Source organism: Bubalus kerabau, chromosome 2, assembly GCF_029407905.1.
Source record: "Bubalus kerabau isolate K-KA32 ecotype Philippines breed swamp buffalo chromosome 2, PCC_UOA_SB_1v2, whole genome shotgun sequence".
In the NCBI taxonomy this organism is placed as follows: Eukaryota; Metazoa; Chordata; class Mammalia; order Artiodactyla; family Bovidae; genus Bubalus; species Bubalus kerabau.
Genome location: NC_073625.1, coordinates 39,920,739 through 39,939,806, shown reverse-complemented (window position 1 = coordinate 39,939,806; position 19,068 = coordinate 39,920,739). Strand labels below are relative to the sequence as shown.

General features: G+C 46.4%; 1 long non-coding RNA gene and 1 other non-coding gene across 3 annotated transcripts in view; one reads left to right on the top strand and one right to left on the bottom strand.

The window, feature by feature from the left end:
• Positions 1-229: 229 nt before the first annotated feature.
• Positions 230-19,068, bottom strand: part of LOC129644681 (uncharacterized) — a 53,578-nt gene continuing 34,739 nt past the window's right edge. Inside the window, exon 3 of one of the 2 annotated variants that reach the window (XR_008710926.1) lies at positions 230-689. This is a non-coding gene — a long non-coding RNA (uncharacterized LOC129644681). Of the gene's footprint in view, positions 690-17,026; positions 17,204-19,068 lie in introns of those variants that run through there. The other variant, XR_008710927.1, reaches the window with a different exon arrangement.
• Positions 8,276-8,348, top strand: TRNAG-CCC (transfer RNA glycine (anticodon CCC)). The gene has a single exon. It is a non-coding gene; the product is annotated as a tRNA-Gly (tRNA).

The window sequence follows — 19,068 nt, the reverse complement described above, 5'->3', positions numbered from 1 at the left end:
CTGACAGCTTGAAATAATGTTTACTCTCAGATCTATTTTATTTTTTTTTTTTTTTTTTTTTTTTTTTTTTTTAAATTTTATTTTATTTTTAAACTTTACATAACTGTATTAGATTTGCCAAATATCAAAATGAATCCGCCACAGGTTTACATGTGTTCCCCATCCTGAACCCTCCTCCCTCCTCCCTCCCCATTCCATCCCTCAGATCTATTTTAAAATTACAGTAGTTATGAGACCAACTTCCAAATCCGGTTAATGAATGCATTAATAAAGAAACACACATATTATTATAATGCAAATTTGTTTGATAATATTTTGATAACTGCATTTCATTATAATCCATCTCCTTCAGAATTCTATGTCTTTTATTTCATGAACTTAGTAGTACTAGTCTGGGGAGAGGGCCGTAGGCTCTGCCAGGCCACCAGGCAGACACCTGGCACTAGAAACAACAGGAACACCTGTCCTGGCCCTTGTTTTCCATGTCCAGATACGAACCTCCGTCTTGCCCCCCAGGCTGCCCTCATCCCACCTCAGAGTTGTTGCCTCTTCCCAGAAAGGTCCATACCCCGCCTCCCAGAGTCAGTGCTTTGTCATCATCCAGGTCTCAGCTCAAGGTCCTCTCTGCAGGAAAACTGTCCTGGCCTGTCCCCTCTGTCCTCTTCCAGACCAGGGGTGGCACAGCTTTCCTGGAAAGGACCAGTAGCAAACATTTTAGGTTCTGCAGCCTTGACTCTGCTGCCAGCACCTCACCCCATCTCAGCCCCAGATGATGTGCAACATGCAGAAGCATGGCAATAAAGTATTTAAATTTCTTCACATGCAAAAATACACTCACCATCCTCCCAGGAGCCCACATAGAGGTAACAAATTTCACGTGAAAGAATAAGACGGAGTGGCAGCGAGTGACCTCACTCCTGAGTCTGGGTCATAGGGTACTAAAACTTTCACCACATTCACAGGAACGCTTGTGCTTAGAGCCCTGTAAGGACTCAACAGTCTGAAGGCTGCCATGCTGCGAGGAAGTCCAAGCCAGTTGTCAGGTCACCTCAGCCCATCAACTGACAATTCAGCCAATTCCTGGGTACTCTGAAGCAGAAACGAGTCATCTCTACAATGCCCCATCTGGATCAGAACTCACAGAATCCATAAGCCTCCAAAATGTGGTTTGATGTCACTAAATTTGGAGATACTTGCTATGCAGCAGGAGACAAGTGGAAAAAAAAAACTGTACCTGGACCATTACTATTGTTTTGTCTATACTTCCTTTCTAGCTAAAAGGAACCAGCAATTCCTTTCACCAATAAAGTTTGCCGAATTTGTGTTCAAAACATGCAAGGTTTTTAAAACATTAACTTTTTTTTCTTTTTTGAGATAAATGAGCTTCCCTGGTGGCTCAGTCAGTAAAGAGTCTGCCTGCAATGCAGGAGACCCAGGTTTGATTCCTGGGTTGGGAAGACCCCCTGGAGAAGGAAATGGCAATCCACTCTGGTATTCTTGGATTCTCCATGGAGAATCCCATGGACAGAGGGCCATGGGGTCACAAGAATCAGACATGACTTAGTGACTAAACCATCACCAAAAATCTCACACCCTCTTTTTATGCTTACTTGAAATTTCTCAATCAATTTTTAAAACTTTATTTTAAAAATCCATAAAGAGTACTAAGAACTCCTTTACATTTTGAACCACATACGTCTCCAGATCCTGACTTTTTTATCATAATTCTGAATGCCGTGTCAATCACTGCTGTCATGACAGGCCAATCACAATGATTGATCCAAACAAAAAGATGCAAAACTATTTCCACTGAAATAAGTGCTTTTCCAAAAACTCAATCATTGAGGAATACCATTCAATATTTCAAAACTGCATGAAAATGTTGTAATTCACTAATGTACCCCAAAAGCATAATCCACAATCTTGATTGACTACTTTCAGATAATCATGCATGCTCTGCCATATCAAAATATTAAGGACATATAAGTAAGCTACAAGTGTAATTATAAAACTTTATCGGAAGGAAAGAATTTCTCATTGACCATCTGGCACATTGTTTTTTTCTTTCCGATAAAAACTCTTCTAAATTCTCCCAGATCTTCTGTAAATCACAGAAGAGTCCTCAAAGATGGTAAGTGTGGGGCTTATATCATATACAGTGTTGTCATTTATCTTTCCCTTCCAATGTCTTCATTTTCTCTTTTATGCCAGTGTCTTTTTCATTCATTAAAGGCGGAAAATACTATGAGATCTTTGTTTTTCTTTTGAAGTACAGAAAGATACTTCCAGGTTTCTGAAAAAGAGACACTTACTGACATTCAGGCAGCTTGCTTTAAAATTCTTTAAGCAGCTCAGAGAGTCAGTTAGTCATTTGGTAATCTCATGCCTGTCCCTAAGATAGGCAACACTCTGCACATATATCCTTCACATAAATTGCATTTTCTTCAAAAACGAATACTGATAAGGAAAAAACATACAGGCATCTTAACTCATCCCAATGCTTCCATCTGAAAGCTAGATTATCACCTGGTAATTAAAGCTCTAAGACTGGAGAGAAATTCAGCTTAAATCTATCCAGCTCTAAGAGTGAGGATATATGAGTTACAGATAGATACGCACACACACAAGGGCACAGTTTTGAAATATTAGCCAGAGGATTGTTACTCTTTCACCATTTAAAGTGGACAATGAGGCTGAGGTCTATTGCCAAGAAGACCAAACACAAAAAGCTGGATTCTTGGCTGTGATCATCACATTCTGATAGATTCCCTCTCCTTCTCCATCTCCATTAAGAATTATCTTCCAGGGTACCCCAAAATCTTCCCCTCATAGAAGCTGCACTACAGTGCCTCCCAAATCCTAGTTACTTTATTGCTGTTGCTGTTCAGTTGCTAAGTCGTGTCCAACTCTTTGCAACCCCATGGACAGTAGCACACCAGACTTCCCTGTCCTTCACTATCTCTCAGAGTTTGCTCAAACTTATACCCACTGAACTGGGGATGTCATCCAACCATCTCATCTTCTGTTGTACCCCCTACTCCTCCTGCCCTCAATCTTTCCCAGGGTTTTTGCCAATGAGCTGCTCTTTGCATCAGGTGGCCAAAGCAGATGCTACCACTCTAATAGCAGAAGGAGAAGAGGAACTAAAGAGCCTCTTGATGAGAGTGAATGAGGAGAGTTACTTTACTATGTATTTCTTTAACAAGTATTGTTTGACTGTCTACTATGGGCCAGGAACTATTGTAGACACTGAGTGTACAGCAATAAGCAGACAAAACTGCCTGTCTTTTTGGAGCTTGCAATGCAGACAACAAATAAGAAAGCATACAGTGTGTCAGGTGGTGAAAAGTGAGGTGGAAGAAAATAAAGGAGTAAGGAAGAATGGAAGATGATAGGTAGTGTAACTACTTAAAGTGTAACTTTAAGTAGATTGTATTCAAGTCATGGAAGGCCTCCCTGAAAAGGTAGCACTGAACAATAATGTGAAGGAAGTGAGAGAGGGAGCCAAGTGGATACCAAGGAAAAGAATGGGCCAGGTGACAAGAGTGGCCGGTGCAAAGGCCCTGGGGTGGAAACTGCCTGGGTTCTTAAAGGAACAGCAGAGACTCCAGTGTGGCTGGGGAAATGTGGGGAGAGGAGTTGGAGGTGAGGTCAGAAGATTAAGAGGTAGACAGACCTTATAAGGCCCTGCAGGACGTGGTAAGAAGTTTGGCTTTGACTCTGGGTAAGATTGAGAGATATAAAAACCTTTTAAGCAGAAAATGAGATGACCTGGGGGAGAAGGGAGAAAAAGGGGGAAAAAGGGAGAAAAAGGAGGTTAGGTGGAAGTTTGTTATCCAGGAGAGAGATGATGGGGGTTCATGGCAGGTGGAGTGCAGAGGAGATAAAGGATGGAGTGGTGAGGTGCGGTCGCATTGAGGTGAGGCTGGTAGAATTAGCTGCCATATTGCACAAGGCATTTGGAAGGAAAAGAAAAGCTGACAACACCATGGTTTTGTGACCTATGCACCCAGAAAGATGGGTTTCCATTTCTACAGTGGGGAAGCCAGCCAGATGAACAAATGTAAGCAGGAACCAGGAATTCAGCAAAGAAACTTCAAGGTAATCTCTGTCAACCATCACGTCTCATAAAAAATAAACAAATAAAGGAATTCCCCCTAAAGTTTTATTAAGGCTTTCTGTTAAATAAAAGAAGTCAGTCTCCCATCTCTCCAAATATACCACACCAGGAAAACGAAAAACTTTTTAAAGAAGAAATCGGGGACTCCCCTGGTGGTCCAGTGGATCCGGATCTGTCTGCTAGTGCAGGGGACATGGTTCCGCCTCTGGTCCAGGAGGATTCCACAGGCCACAGGGAAGCTGAGACCGATGCCACGACTACTGAGGCTGCACACCCTAGAGCCTGTGATATGACGCGAGATAAGGCACTGCAAGGATAGCCAAGCACCACACCTAGAGAGCAACCCGGGCTCGCAGCAGCTAGAGAAAGCCCATGCACAGCAGCGAAGACCCACACAGCCATAAATAAATAAATTTTTTTAAGTATCCAAACAAAAAAAATAAATAAATAATAAGGAATTGGTTTTTAAAAATTCTCTCCCATTCAAAGCAAGCACTCGGGTAGTAAGATTCTTTTTTTTCCCTTCATCCTAAAGTAAAGTATGTAAAGTCGCTCAGTCGTGTCCGACTCGTAGCAACCTCATGGACTGCAGCCTACCAGGCTCCTCCGTCCATGGGATTTTTCAGGCAAGAGTACTGAAGTGGGGTACCATTGCCTTCTCCTTCATCTTAAAAGTTCCCTCCAAAGAAATCACTTTTATAGGTACAATCCTGATTTCCCCAAACCAACAATGTTACCACATTCTCCTTGTATGATGTATGTGTCACCTACAAAAGTCTGTGTGTTAATGTGTGCCTGCATTTGTATGTGGACATGAAGCAACAGCTACTGTTTTGAGGACATATCTATTTTATTCTTGAGAATCAAAGCATCGCAGAGTAGCTTAGGGCAAGGTCTCCAATTTGCCTATCACAGCAGTTAGTGACAGCAATACATCGAGGACAACCAAGTTGCTTTCTTGATGAAACGGTAGATTAATTGAAATCCCTTTTGCATTATAAAGCAAAGCATGATTCAAAAGATGAAACGCACACCTACTGACCCCCATTCATTTTTCCATCCGTCACCTAAAGCTTGCTAAGTTTAATGGCCTGTGAAACATTCTCTAAGAGGAGAGAAAGTTAGAGGAAGCAATCAATATGGCCTTCCCCATTTCCCTCTGTCTTCTACAAGACAACTTTTACATTTCTCTCCATATACCATATACTCCTCTCCCTCCGAGGGCTCGAATGTCAGGCAGAGAAAACGCTTACCACTTGTCAAGTGCCTGCTGCCGCAAGTAACTGTTAAGTCAACAGACAGCTTTCGAAGTGGCCTCCGTAAAGAAACGGCTCCGAGCATTTCGGTGCTCCTGATATGCAGAGCTTCAGCCTCAGCCTGGAATCCTATGAATCGGATATGAGGGGACCGGTGGCTTTATTTCTCAACTGAAAACCTGCGACATCCAGAATCACTGGAGGCAATCCATAAAGACTCAGGCCTGTCACAGGCGGTGCTTTCAAAACAACCTATTCAGAAAGCTAATGCTCCCTGGAGTACAGAGAACAGAGAAAATAATGAACCACTGCCCCCATAAAACACTTTGATAAATACCCCGCTTAATAGGCCACTTCTCCAGGATTCATCTTCTCAGAATGCAGTCTTCCTCCCAAGCTCACATGAACTATCCATGGACAGTAACCGAAAACTATTTTTATCCCACCCTGCATGAAAAATATCTACTAGCAACAGCTACTCCTAGTGAATACTTTCTCATTCTCCCAAGAATGGTCTTTGGCCTTTGCTGCCTGGAGAGACATCTGAGTGTAAGTTTGCTACGTCCCGCAAGGCCTTCTCCATAACCTTCTCTGGTGACAGCTATGTTTCCACTGAAATCATTTCTCAGCAGACGGCAAGCTCACCCAGACAGAGGCTCTGCCATGTTCATCTCTGTCTACTTCACAGAACTAGGAACATTTCTTCAGGCCTGATTTGTATTGTGTTGAGCGGCTGTTTGACTTGATTTGAAACATCTGCTTTAAGTCATCAATGAACAGTGTATTAGTCAGGGTTCTCCAGAGAAATAAAACCAACAGGATAGATGCAGATCCCCAGAAAAGGAGATTGATTACAGAAATTCACTCATGCAATTATGGACCCTGAGAAGTCCCACGGTCTGGGACTTCTCTGATCCAGTGGTTAACACTCTACCTTGCAATGCAGGGGGCTCAGATTCAATCCCTGGTCAGGGAATTAAGATCCCACATACCAAATGGGGTGGCCAAAAATAAAATAAATGTCTTCCCTACCCACAGAAACAAAGGAAGCCCCATGCCTGCCACCTGCAAGCTGGAGAACCCAGATAGTTGGTGTTGGAGTTCAGTTCAAAGCTCTGAGGATCAGGAAGCTAATGGCACAAGTCCTGGTCTGAGTCTGAAAGCCCAAGGCCCAGGAGCACCCATGTGCTAGGGAAGGAGAAGGACGTCTCCACTCAGGCAGAGAGTGAGTTGGCCCCTCCTCCGCCATTTTGTTCTGGTCAGGCCCTCAGGGGATCGGATGAAGCCCACCCACATGGGGAAGGGTGATCTTCTTTACTCCATCTGCTGGTTCAAATGCTGATCTCTTCTGGAAACATCCTCACAGACACTTCCAGGAATAATGTTTTACCAGCTTCGCCCGGTCAGGAGGACACAAAACTAAGCATTGCGAATGGGGTTGAAAATATTGAAAGAAATCAGTCTTTCTACACTGTTAACATCACCACTGCTTGCAATATCAGTCTTCTCTTAACTAAGAGCGCTAACCCCACAGGGATGGCTTCATCAAGGAGTTCTACAGCTTAGTGTTTTATTAGTGGTGGGTCACACATCATGTCAAAGTGTGCTCGTCGCCCAGTCTGTCCGACTCTTTGCGACCCCCTGGACTCAGCCCACCAGGCTCCTCTGCCCATGGGATTCTCCAGGCAAGAGTACTGGAGTGGGTTGCCATGCCCTCCTCCAGGGGATCTTCCCGACCCAGATTCGAACCTGGGTCTCCTGGAGTGCAGGCAGATTCTTTGCTGTCTGAGCCACCAGAGAAGCATCTATTTCCCTGCCACACCCAGTACACCAACCCCCAACCATTTTAATGAATGGGGGATGAGCTTTCCTATTCACAGCAAAACTGGCCCTAAAGTACTTAAATTCAATTATCAAAGAAACTGGTAGATTCTCACTAATTTCTTTCCAAGACACTCAGGTATGTTCTTCTATGAAAAAAAAAAAATTAATTATGATGCAAATAACCACAACATTCCAACCAGCAAATACCCCAAAACGAGGGCCCCTCAGACCCCATGCAGAGAGGCTGCTGGACTTTATGTCTTCAAGGAACAACTCCGTAGAGGAGTTATTACTCCTTACGAGATCTCTGCCGAGGAGTTGGCACAGAATGTTCCTTCAGTAGCACTGCACAAGAGCACAACACTTTTGAAATATTTTTTTTCAAAAACCACTAATTCCTTCCTACACAAACTTTAATCTTTTGGGTACCTGCTGTGACTTCTTCAATTATAAAGAAAAAAGGCAGCTCTCATAGTAAGGTAATACCCTGGAAGTACATTTTTCTCCTCAGAAACTAATAAGGGCACTTACCCCCTTGGGAAACCAGGAGGTAAGAAGAACCATCATTGAAAGGAATGTCGTAAAGCCATTTATGTGCTATTTTGAGTATGGAAGATTTCTAAGCATTGTGAAGTTACTAGGCATCCCATGAAGGGGCTTTTGGGTATTCTTTCATGACCTACAAGAGAAATTCACTCCACCCCAATGAGCTCCTTTCCACTTGGCTCTCAAAACAAGCTCTCATAGCTCTCCTCCAGGTCATGGAACACTGGTTGCACAGAGCAAGTCCAACCCTCAGGGTATAGACTCAGCCTCTATAACAAAGAGGCCCTCAGCACTGTTGCTGGAAAACAACAAAGCGTATTTCTGTTCTCCATGTCACACAAAGGTCAGTGGATGGTGCAGGCAAGTGGCTCACTCGCAGCCTGGGACGCAGGGTGCCTCTTCAGGGCAGCTGCTGTGAGAGTGGCTCACCCAGGCTCACAGAGCTCCAGCCTCTGCCGGGCTGGCGGCTTAGACACGCAAGGAGGTCAAAGGCAGATACAAGTGCAGAGGTGAGAAAGGTATTGGGACTTCCCTGGTGGTCCAGTGGCTAAGACTCTACACTCCCAATGCAGGGGGCCCAGGTTTGATCCCTGGTCAGGGAACTAGATCCCACAAACTGCAACTAAAGATCTGACACAACCAAATAAATAAATAAACAAATCCTGTGGCTCATTCAGTAAAGAACCAGCCTGCAGTGCAGAAGACCACCTGAAATGCAGGAGACCTGGGTTTGATCCCTGTGTCGGATCAGGTAAATCCTCTGGAGAAGGAAATGGCAACTCACTCCAGTATTCTCACCTGGAAAATTCCACGGACAGAGGAGCCTATCGGGCTACAGTCCATAGAGTCGCAAACAATCTGACACCACTTAGTGACTAAAAAACAGCACAGACAAAAGAAATAAAGAAGAAACCGTTGTGTAACGGGCAGGTGAGGCTCCACAAAGAGCCACCTCTTTCCCCTTTATAAAATAAGGATTTAAGAACTCCAAGAGGGACAGTGGACCTCGCATTTCCCTTCATCCAGGAAAAGAAGGTGAAAGCAGGTACCATCTGCCTACTGTGGTTGCTCACCCAGCAGGCTGGAGCCTCCAGTCTGTCAAGGTCATGTGACCTCAGCATCAACGCACCCGGCGGTGGTGGGCGTGGTCCACCGTGGCTTGGTGGGCGTGGTCCACCGTGGCTTGGTAGGCGTGGTCCACCGTGGCTTGGTGGGCGTGGTCCACCGTGGCTTGGTGGGCGTGGCCATCTCTTCTCTTCTAGTGTCTCTGGTTTGCTATCTTGGTTTACGCCTGTATTTTAATTGTCCAGAGCGTCAAGTGCCTTCTTCCTCTGTTCTCACTGAAACTATCTAGTGATGCTTTTGGGAGAAGCAGGTTCCCAAACCCCTCGACCACCTTCCAGGATTTGGGAACAGAGAAAGAAAACAAGGGACAGATATCCTTTTTAAAGGACGTGACCAGGAATTTTCCCCCATCACTTCTGCACGTGACCCACTAGACAGGAAGCCTGGTCCCCAGGCATGCCTCAGGTAGGGTGCTTTCTCCGTTACAGGAACCCTGAAATTCCCACCTCCCGAGATGCCCTTCAGACCAGGAAAACCTGAGACAATTTGTCACTCTACAGAGGAATCCTTTCACTAAACGTCAGAAGGAGAGGAGACTTCCCTGGAAGTCCAGTGGTTAAGACTCTGCACTTCCGAAGCAGGGGGTGTGGGTTTGATCCCTGGTCTGGGAGCTAAGATTTCACATGCAGTGTCTCATGGCCAAATAAAAATAAATTAATTAATTCAGTTAAAAAATAAAAAGGAGGGAGTTGAGAATATAGCAAAACATTCATTAAAGAAAAAAAAAAAAAAAAAACTAAGAGGGGGAGAATGAACACTGGGATCAGTTAACCATCCCTACCCCACATCCTCTGACTTCCAGGTCTACAGCTCTCTCCCCTTCTTCTTGCTTGATGTACAGACTATAGACATGATAGAGGACATATGTTGCAATATTAAGAGCATATATCTCAGATTTGAGATTAACAAGCCATGTCTAACCTTTACCTGTGCTTCCTTGTATTTTCCAATTTTCTACAGTGGCTGTTTATTGCTTTCATAACTAGAGGTTTCCATCATCTACAAAATACTTGTTTAACAGTAGTTCCTAGTAGGAGAAGCTGGTCCAACTCTCCATCTCCACATCTATAGTGGAGATACCTATAAACCAATTGTGAATCTTCCCATTTATACTATTTTATCAACATTTATGGGTTCCTGTTATCTTGCAGAGTAATTATTATTATTGCCAGTTTACATGGGGGAAATCTGAGACTTTGGGAGTTTAATGATCTAATACAGTTGCTAGCTAACAAGGGAACAAACAGCTGTTTCTCAGAAGCCTGAAATACTCATTTCTAACATTCACTGGTGTTTTCTATGGGCCAAGTACTGCCCTAAAAATTTAACAGATTTTAATTCATTTAACAGTCATGACAAGCCTCACAGCCTGGTTCTAATGGGACACTCTGAGATTTGATGTTGCAGAGACAAGAAAGTAACTTGTCCAGAGTCTCATAACTTGTTAATGATGCCTATCGGTTCACTGCTGCCAGCTCTCATCCGATTCTCAGGTGGCACAGTGGTAAAGAATCCACCTGGCAATGTAGGGGATGCTGGAGACTTGGGTTTGATCCCTGAGTTGGAAATATCCCCTGGCGTAGGAAATGGCAACCCACACCAGTATTCTTGCCTGGGAAATCCCATGGACAGAGGAGCCTGGCGGGCTACAGTCCAGAGGGTCACAAAGAGTCAGATACAACTGAGCACACATTCACCCAACCATTATCCTAGCTGAATTCTCTAAACTCTAAAAGAACTTAGGGCTTTCCTTCTGAAGTACACAAGACGGAGTTATTTACTGAAAGGAATACTAGGATCACGGAAACCTTTCTTCTGTTTGTTCGTGTTGTGGTTAAGTTGAAAATTTTAATGGAACAAAAATCAGGATATTCAATTCAACACACAGAGAATCAGCAGGAGAACCCTTCGGCTGTTCTGTCAATGTTCTTCACAGACTGAACTTCCTCCCAACACAGAAAAGTGCCCAGTTATGACAGTAGCCATCCGTAAGGGCAGGCAGCCTTTCCTTCCTGTCATCAACTGATTCTCACAACGACTGCTTGTGTTCTGATTTTGCATATCTTTTACCTACCCAAAATAGTTCATGCCCCCCCATCCCATTGTCCAGATGGTCTAAAATTTTCTCTAATATCCAAACCTATTCCGAACTTAACTCTACAAATTTCTTTTTTCCCGTGTTAGCCAGAAGGTTCAATGCTGGGAGCAACATCTTGAAACCTCAATGCATTTTGCATTTAATGCTTTCAAATGCAAATTTCATGTATATACTTTATAGTTGGTCTTACAAAAAGTTTGCCATTAGAAACACTATGACAATGCACTATAACACTATTTCATGAATGGAAAATAAAAACTTATTTTTCAGAGCCTCAAGATCTGAAAATGTTCATGGACAGATCTGGTCCAGGAATCATCACCTAGGGGGCCTCATGCTCCTCATGCAGTGACTTCCAAGCTTTGATTGATGGTGAAAATCAGTGTTTGCTACAAATAATGTTCTGACAACATGTGTTGGATAGAAGGTTGAGGGAAGGTCCCACACCTTGGCTCACAGTAGGCAAGAACTTGCTTCAAGTTAGTAATGGAGGATAGAGCAAGTGCATGCTGGGGCCAGTGAAACACTGTGGATCTTAGAGACCAGGGAAGGGTGGTGCCTGGTGATAAGTCAGACTCCTTGGTCAGGGCGGCAGGCAGTCCCACCCAGAGCACAGTCATCTGGCAATGGTTCAGCATCTCAGGGAAGCCAAGGCGCTGCAAATACAAACGAGGCCCCAACTACTGGTGAGAAAGTGAGGAGTACTGGTGTATTTATGGCACTGTACAGTCAAAGCTATGGTTTTTCCAGTAGTCCTGTATGGATGTGAAAGCTGGACCACAAAGAAGGCTGAGTGCCAAAGAATTGATGTTTTTGAACTGTGGTGTTGGAGAAGACTCTTGAGAGTCCCTTGGACTGCAAGGAGATCAAAACAATCAATCCTAAAGGAAATAAATCCTGAATATTCATTGGAAGGACTGATGCTGAAACTCCAATACTTTGGCCACCTAATGCAAAGAGCCGACTCATTGGAAAAGACCCTGATGCTGGGAAAGATTGAAGGCAGGAGGAGAAGGGGACAACAGAGAATGAGCTGGTTAGATGGCATCAATGATTCAACATGAGTTTGAGCAAATTCCAATAAATAGTGAAGGACAGGGAAGCCTGGTGTGCTGCAGTCCATGGAGTCACAGGACATGACTGAATGACTGAATAACAACAACAACAAAATGCCATAAATTGAGTGGCTTATCAATAACAGAAATGTATTTCTCAGAGTTCTGAAGGCTGGATGTCTAAGATTAAGGTGTCAATATGGCCAGCTTCTGTGAGAGCCCTCTCCTGGGGCCTCTTTGAACTGTGTTCTACTTGGCAGAAGGGGTGAGCTATTTCTCTGGGGTCTCTTTTCTGTGGGCACTAATATCCTTCATGGATATCAAGGAGATTGAACCAGTCAATCCTAAAGGAAATCAACCCTGAACACTCTTTGGAAGGACTGATGCTGAAGCTGAAGCTCCAATACTTTGGCCACTTGATGCCAAGAGCCAACTCACTGGAAAAGACCCTGATGCTGGGAAAGATTTAGGGCAGGAGGAGAAGGGAGGAACAGAGGATGAGCTGTTTGGATGGCACTACCAATTCAATGGACATGAACTTAGACAAACTCTGGGAGATGGTGAGGGGCAGGGAAGCCTGGAGCTCATGGGGGTCACGAAGAGTAGGACACATTGGTGACTGAACAATAATAAAAAAAAATCCCCTTAATGAGGGCTCCACCTCCATGACCTAACCACCTCCCCAAAGCCCCATCCCCACACACCATCATTTTGAGGATCAGGATCCCAGCAGATAAATTTGGAGGAACACAAACCTTCAGGGCCTCATAATAAATTACAAGACAGTTAGGCTGCACCTACAGATTCACCCCCGGAGCTCACCTGCTCACCTAAATCCTGGCCTGATCTCCCTGCTCCTTTCCTTCTTGGGCCTCTCTATGTGACATCTGATCCGGCACTGTTGCTGGACTCCAGCCCTTGTTCCACATTCCCTGACCGCCTGTCTTCTAAGACCCTTACACATGGAGGTCACTCCTGAACTTGACCTTGCTCTATCCCCCTGGACCTTGGCAGCCAGCTTCCTTCCCAGAGTGGCAGCCTTTTCCAGCAGAAACAGTAAGTCCACAGCCCAGCTCTGTGATGTGCACACCCCACCCCAAGCAGGGCAACTCTAATAGCAAGCCCAGGGTCTCCATTGGTCACTTCCTCCCACCATCCGCTGAGACGGCCCACAACTGCCACCCTGCACCTGCTTCAGGCTCTCACATCCAGCATCAATCACAGATCATGTGACTTAATGCATTCAGATATATATTTATCTAGTCACTGACTCAACAGTCATCATCGGCATGTGCCAGGCATGGTGCTGGACATGTAGGGACACAGGAAGGATTAAAGGAAAACAGGTAAAGAACAGGGAAGCCCTGGTGGCTCAGTGGTAAAAATCTACCTGCCAATGCAGGAGTCACAGGCTTGATCCCTGATCCATAAAGATTCCACATCCTGCAAAGCAATGAAGCCCGTTTGCCACAACCACGGAGCCCATGTGTCCTACAGTCTGTGCTTCCCAACAAGGGAAACAGCAGCAGGAGAGGCCCTTGCTCTGCAACTAGAGAGTAGCCCCAACTTGATGCCAAGCAGAGAAATCCCTTGCAGCTACGAAGATCCAGCCCAGCCAAAAACAAAGAGATAAATGTCTTAAAAGTGAATGCACCAGCCCTGAGCACCCTGTCTCATGCATCGAGCCTGGACTGGCGCTCTGTTTCACATATGGTAATATACATGTTTCAATGCTATTCTCTCACATCATCCCACCCTCGCCTTCTCCCACGGAGTCCAAAAGTCTATTCTTTACATCTATGTCTCTTTTGCTGTCTTGTATATAGGGTCATCATGGGGAGGGATGTGGGAGGGTGTGTTCAGGTTTGGGAACACATGTACACCCATGGCTGATTCATATCAACATATGGCAAAAACCACTACAATATTGTAATCAGCCTCCAGTTAAAATAAATAAATTAATTTTTTAAAAAACTAATGTGCACATAACTACCATAAAAAAATAAATAAATAAAAATAAAAGTGAATGGTATGAAAATCATAAAAACAAAAGCACAAAAACAGGCCCTGTCCTCAAAGAGCCCACAAACTCAGAGAGAGAAGTGCATGCAGGACACACCAGCTGAAGAGGGACCAGCCGGGCAAGCACCGAGGGAGAGGGGTGGCTCAGGGGCAGGGACTGTCAGGAGGAAGGTGAGAAATCGGGGAGGCAGGAGTAGCCAGAGGGGCAGGCAAGGCTTCGCCTCGACGTGTGAGTTGAGTCTGATAGGAAAGCAGCTGTTTCCCAGTGGACGGGGAACCCCGCCAGCAGGAGCCGCAGGAGCACCCGCAAAGAGGCTCCGAGCAGCCATGTGTTCAGAGGCCCCCGGCACCCCAGGAGGACCTGCAGGCCGGTGAGGGCGCTGTCTCAGGCTCAGCCCCAGGAGAGCTGACGCCGCCTCGGGAGCAGCTTTTCCCCACCTGCCTCTCTGTCACCCCGTCATGTGCTGCGGGAGTTTGGAAGCCCATCTGCAAAGTCATCTGCAGATGTTGGGACACTCGTCCATCCCAGAGCTGTTGCCTTGGGCTGAGGTCAACCTGAGGGCTCCTTCCCTCACGTGTCTGATGCCTGGGGTGGACAATCAGTACCAGGGTGGGGGAAGAGGGCTGGGGCGAGGATGGGAGGAGAGAGGGGTGGTGAGGGGCAGAGCCTGAGGCCCTGGGACCCCTGCCCTCAGCTGTTCCAGGGCCAGACCATTTGAATCTTCCCAGGAGTGCTTTCTGTGAAGCATCTCCTTCAACAACAAAACAGCCTTGCAGGGAAGGGGCGTACCATTGGCATCCTCACCATACGGTCCAGAACACTGAGGGGAGAGAATTTAGATGATTTGCCCAAGAGTCCTCAGTAGGTAGAATAAGGACTAGATCCCAGATGTCTGACCCCAGAGATGTAAAGGCCCCCGTGACCCATGTGACTGAGCTGCATTTGGCTGCCACGCTCTGTCCCCATCACCGCCCCATCTCCCCTGTCTGGTCACCATTCCATGCCCATCGTGTGCTGGTCACCATAAGAGGGACAGGCCAGGTAATGGTGAGTGAGAAAGATGAAGAGAAGCAAAGGAAAAGACCCTCCAAGCAGTGAGGGCGTCGCAGACGGAAGGGGCAGTGGAAGCCGAGCGAGACCACTCACCTGTTCATCTCACAGCCTCCCCTGCCCCCGCACGACCTCTGGCCTGCCATGGTGAGGGCAGCTGGGCTATGCAAAGGAAGGGAAGCTAGAGGACACCCCCCAGGGGCCCTCACCCATTCCACGCCCCCCCTCCCCCTCCCCCTTGGGACCTGATTCCAGGCTCCTACAAGGACGCTCCTCTGACGCTTCCCCTGGGTTCCCAGGACCACAGACGGACCCACTGTCCACCATCCACACCTGCTGGAACCAACTCTAAGGACAATTCAGGAAGCAACTGACTTGCACCTGGAGACCCCACTGCTCAGCCCCTGAGACACAGTGGGGGTGGCATTCCCACATCTCAGTGACACATGGGCATGTCCCCACGTCTCAGAGCACCGCAGCTGTCCAGGCACCGCTCACTGATGGATACGCAATAACTTCCTTCATGCTTAACTCAAAGTGGCTCCACAGACCAACTCCCCTCTCTAGAACTACCCCCACATACACGTCTCTGTAGAAACAGGCCCAGGCTTCTAAATAATTTCCAATCAACCATTTGGGACACAGAAAAGTTCTAAGTCATTTTGCAGGATTGGTCTCCTTTACGCTCCCAGGCTCCACAAACAGGAATTCAGTGCTTGGTAGGTCCTGGGTATTGCGCTGGTTATCGGAAGGCAGACACACTGGGAAGGGCTCACATTTACAGGTGAGCACCTCTCCTAACATGAGAGTGATTAGGGAGGAACCGTGATACACCCTGGAGGACAGCAGAAGGCCAAGTGAATCACGCGGGGTTGACTGAGTGAGGGTCTCCAGGTGACCGGGCTTCCCTGTGGCTCAGAAGGTGAAGAATCTGCCTGCAGTTCAAATCCCAGTTTGAACCCTGGGTTGGGAACATCCCCTGGAGAAGGGAAAGGCTACCCACTCCAGTATTCTTGTCTGGAGAATTCCATGGACAGAGGAGCGTAGGGGGCTACACACCATGTGGTTGCAAAGAGTGGGACAAGACTGAATGACTAACACTTTCGCTTTCACTCCAGGCTACTAGGTCTAACCAGGGAGAGGAGGGATAAGGAAGGGTCTTCAGGATCAGGAAGCAGATTAAGCAAAGCCCAGAGGCACTGAGGAGCCGAGCATTCCAGGAAGCAGAAAACTGCCGTGTGTCTCTAGCAGAAGTGGGTGTGGAGGACAGAGCAAAGACAGCCAGGAAGATGAAGCTTTGAATGTCCTGCTTAGGATTCCAGACTTTACCTAAGTCTGACGGCAATCGAGAGTCATCAGGAGATTTTAAGCAGGGAGAAGCATGATCAGACTGGTGTAGAAAGACAACTCTTACAGTGGAGTGAAGAATAGCTTGGTGGGAAGAAGCCAGCCTGGGAATCAAGATAAATCAGGTCATCTGCACTCTGAGCCACCTTCCTGCCTGGACTCTGAAATGTGTGCCCTGAATTGATTCCTCAAATTGCCACACAAGGATAACAACCCAGTCGAAATGATAGCATCTGTATCCACCAATTTAAACTCCATTATTATAACCATCCAGAGCAAAGTGTGTTACTATTTCAAACAAAGAGGTACCATTGATACACAAGGCAGGTCGTTGAGCCTCCTAACTGGAGATGCTCAAGGTTGCAATGAGACGCAAACGCTGCCGGCAGCATCGCATTTCATCAGAATGAGGTTGCTTCCTTTTGTCTTAGCATCCACATCCCTCCTACTCCAAAAAGCCTCCCTCTGCCCTAACATTCTCGGCGATTCTGATGGCTCGTGCAAAAGGCATTTCTGGTTCAAGGCCTTAAATACTATTCTTGTTGCTTTTTTATTTTTCTCTTTTGTTTCCAGGCAGTTGAAATTTATCACCGTGATCACTGCGGAACGTCAAATATTCTCTTTCAACCTTTCCCCGTGCACACGTGCAGTCATTTCCAGGGCCACGCTTTCATTGTCTTGCCTCTGGTTTGCAGGTAGAGTTGACATCTGCTACTCTTCTTCATGTCTCCTGAATCCCTTCCTTTTGTAAGAATCTACCTGCAATGCAGGAGACATGGGTTCAATCCCTGGGTCAAGAAGATGTCCTGAAGGAGGAAATGGCAACCCACTCCAGTTTTCTAGTCTGGAAAATCCCATGGACAGAGGAGCCTGGGGGCTATCGCTCAAGGGGTCGCAAAGAGTCAGACATGACTGAGTGACTAGCACCCCCACCCCACTCTTCCTCCATGTGGTAAGGGGGTCTGATCCCACCTCTACAGATACAGAGGCAATCCCAGGACCCAAGCCCATCCAGTGAGTCTATCATCTCCCGAGACACAGGGGTCCTTCAGCGACGGGCAGGTGACCAAGGCTGGGCTGGTGAGAATCACCCCTGGTATCATTAGAGATACCAAGAGGTTCTTGGAGATTTTAATAGGAAAAACTCCTGGAGGCAAAATCCACACCCAAATCTATTTGGCTCCTCTATCGCATGACACCCCCAGATGAGTGCACGTCTCTCAGCCTCACAGTCCTACTGCAGCGCTGAACACAGAGCACAGCCAGGAGCTGCCTTGAGAAAGAGACAGCCGAGGTTGGCAGAGCTCTGGAGGAGCACAGGAAGCTGGGACACACGAGGTCTTCCTGGAAGAACTTTGTGGGAGTGTCAGGAAGCGAGAGGACTGCCCAGAGAATCTCTGGAGAAGGGTGAGGAAGCCCAGAGAAGCAGGAGGCCTTCAGAGGTTTTCCTGGGGAATCGGTGTTCAAGAGAGGTTTTGCCAAGGAAATTTGGGGTTTCGAAGAATAAAGAAGGCTGTTAGGTGGAGAAAGATTGGGAAAATAATTGCAGAGAGAGAAACCCACTCGGCAAAAACAGGGAGGAGAGGAGAACACAGCAGTGGATCAGCAGTATCAGCTTTCTCTCCTCATCAAAAGAGCTGGCAGGCTGGAAGAAACATCTAGGGAGCTGGTATGGAGGGCAGGAGGCACAATCCAGCCACCTAGAGAAGTGGACACGGCCACCAAGTGGCCCTCGGGTCCCCCAGCTGACATCTGCCATTCAGAAAGGCAACCCTTTGGGCAGAGGGAGCTGGAACTGGAAGAAGTGGTGTGACCCACTAAGAGGGCTTTCTGACAGTTCAGGGTAATGCTGGTCAGAACTGCACACACCCCCATCTCCTCCTCATGGCCACCAGGCCCCCGCCACGCATGGACTGAGCCCCTGGGCTCCTGCTCCAACTCCATTTCCATTTCAAAGAAATTTCTTCAGGAAATGGCACTGAGAAGCCTTCTCCTTCTAAAGACAAACTACAGTCTCTAGAGCTCATTTAGATTTCTTATTCTCTAGCAACTTCAACAGTCTGTTTTCCTTCTAGACTTACCACAAGGATAACCTTAGTTACACTATTTTAATTCCATATTTTTAAATAATTCACCAATTTGGAAAATCCTGGCAGAAAAACACAAATGCACACGAAAAGGCAGTACAAGTTTCCATTCTGCTTTAAAAAAAAAAAAAAAAAAAAACTTAAGAAATATATGACAACCCATGCCATGGCACAAAGCCTTGATTTAATATTAGTAATTATGGTATTGCATCTTGAATCCAACACATAGATTGAGATATCCGTTTCGGATATAAAATCATTTAAAGTGATTTGACAACTGTATGCCTCAGCAATTAATTAATCTTGTTACAACCCACCGATCGATAAGGACAGAACTAGCACTAACGGATGATGACATCACGCCTTCGAGGCCATGGCTGGTAGGTTATTATGCAGAAGAGGCTGGGCCAGCTTGTGCACCTGCGTGGTCTGCACTGCAGTCGACAGTCAGTGAAGCGCCAAGTGCAGGGCGAAGATTCCTGGCTGGAGTGTCATCCTCATCTGGCCCTGTTTGCTTCGGCAATTACATTCTTCCTG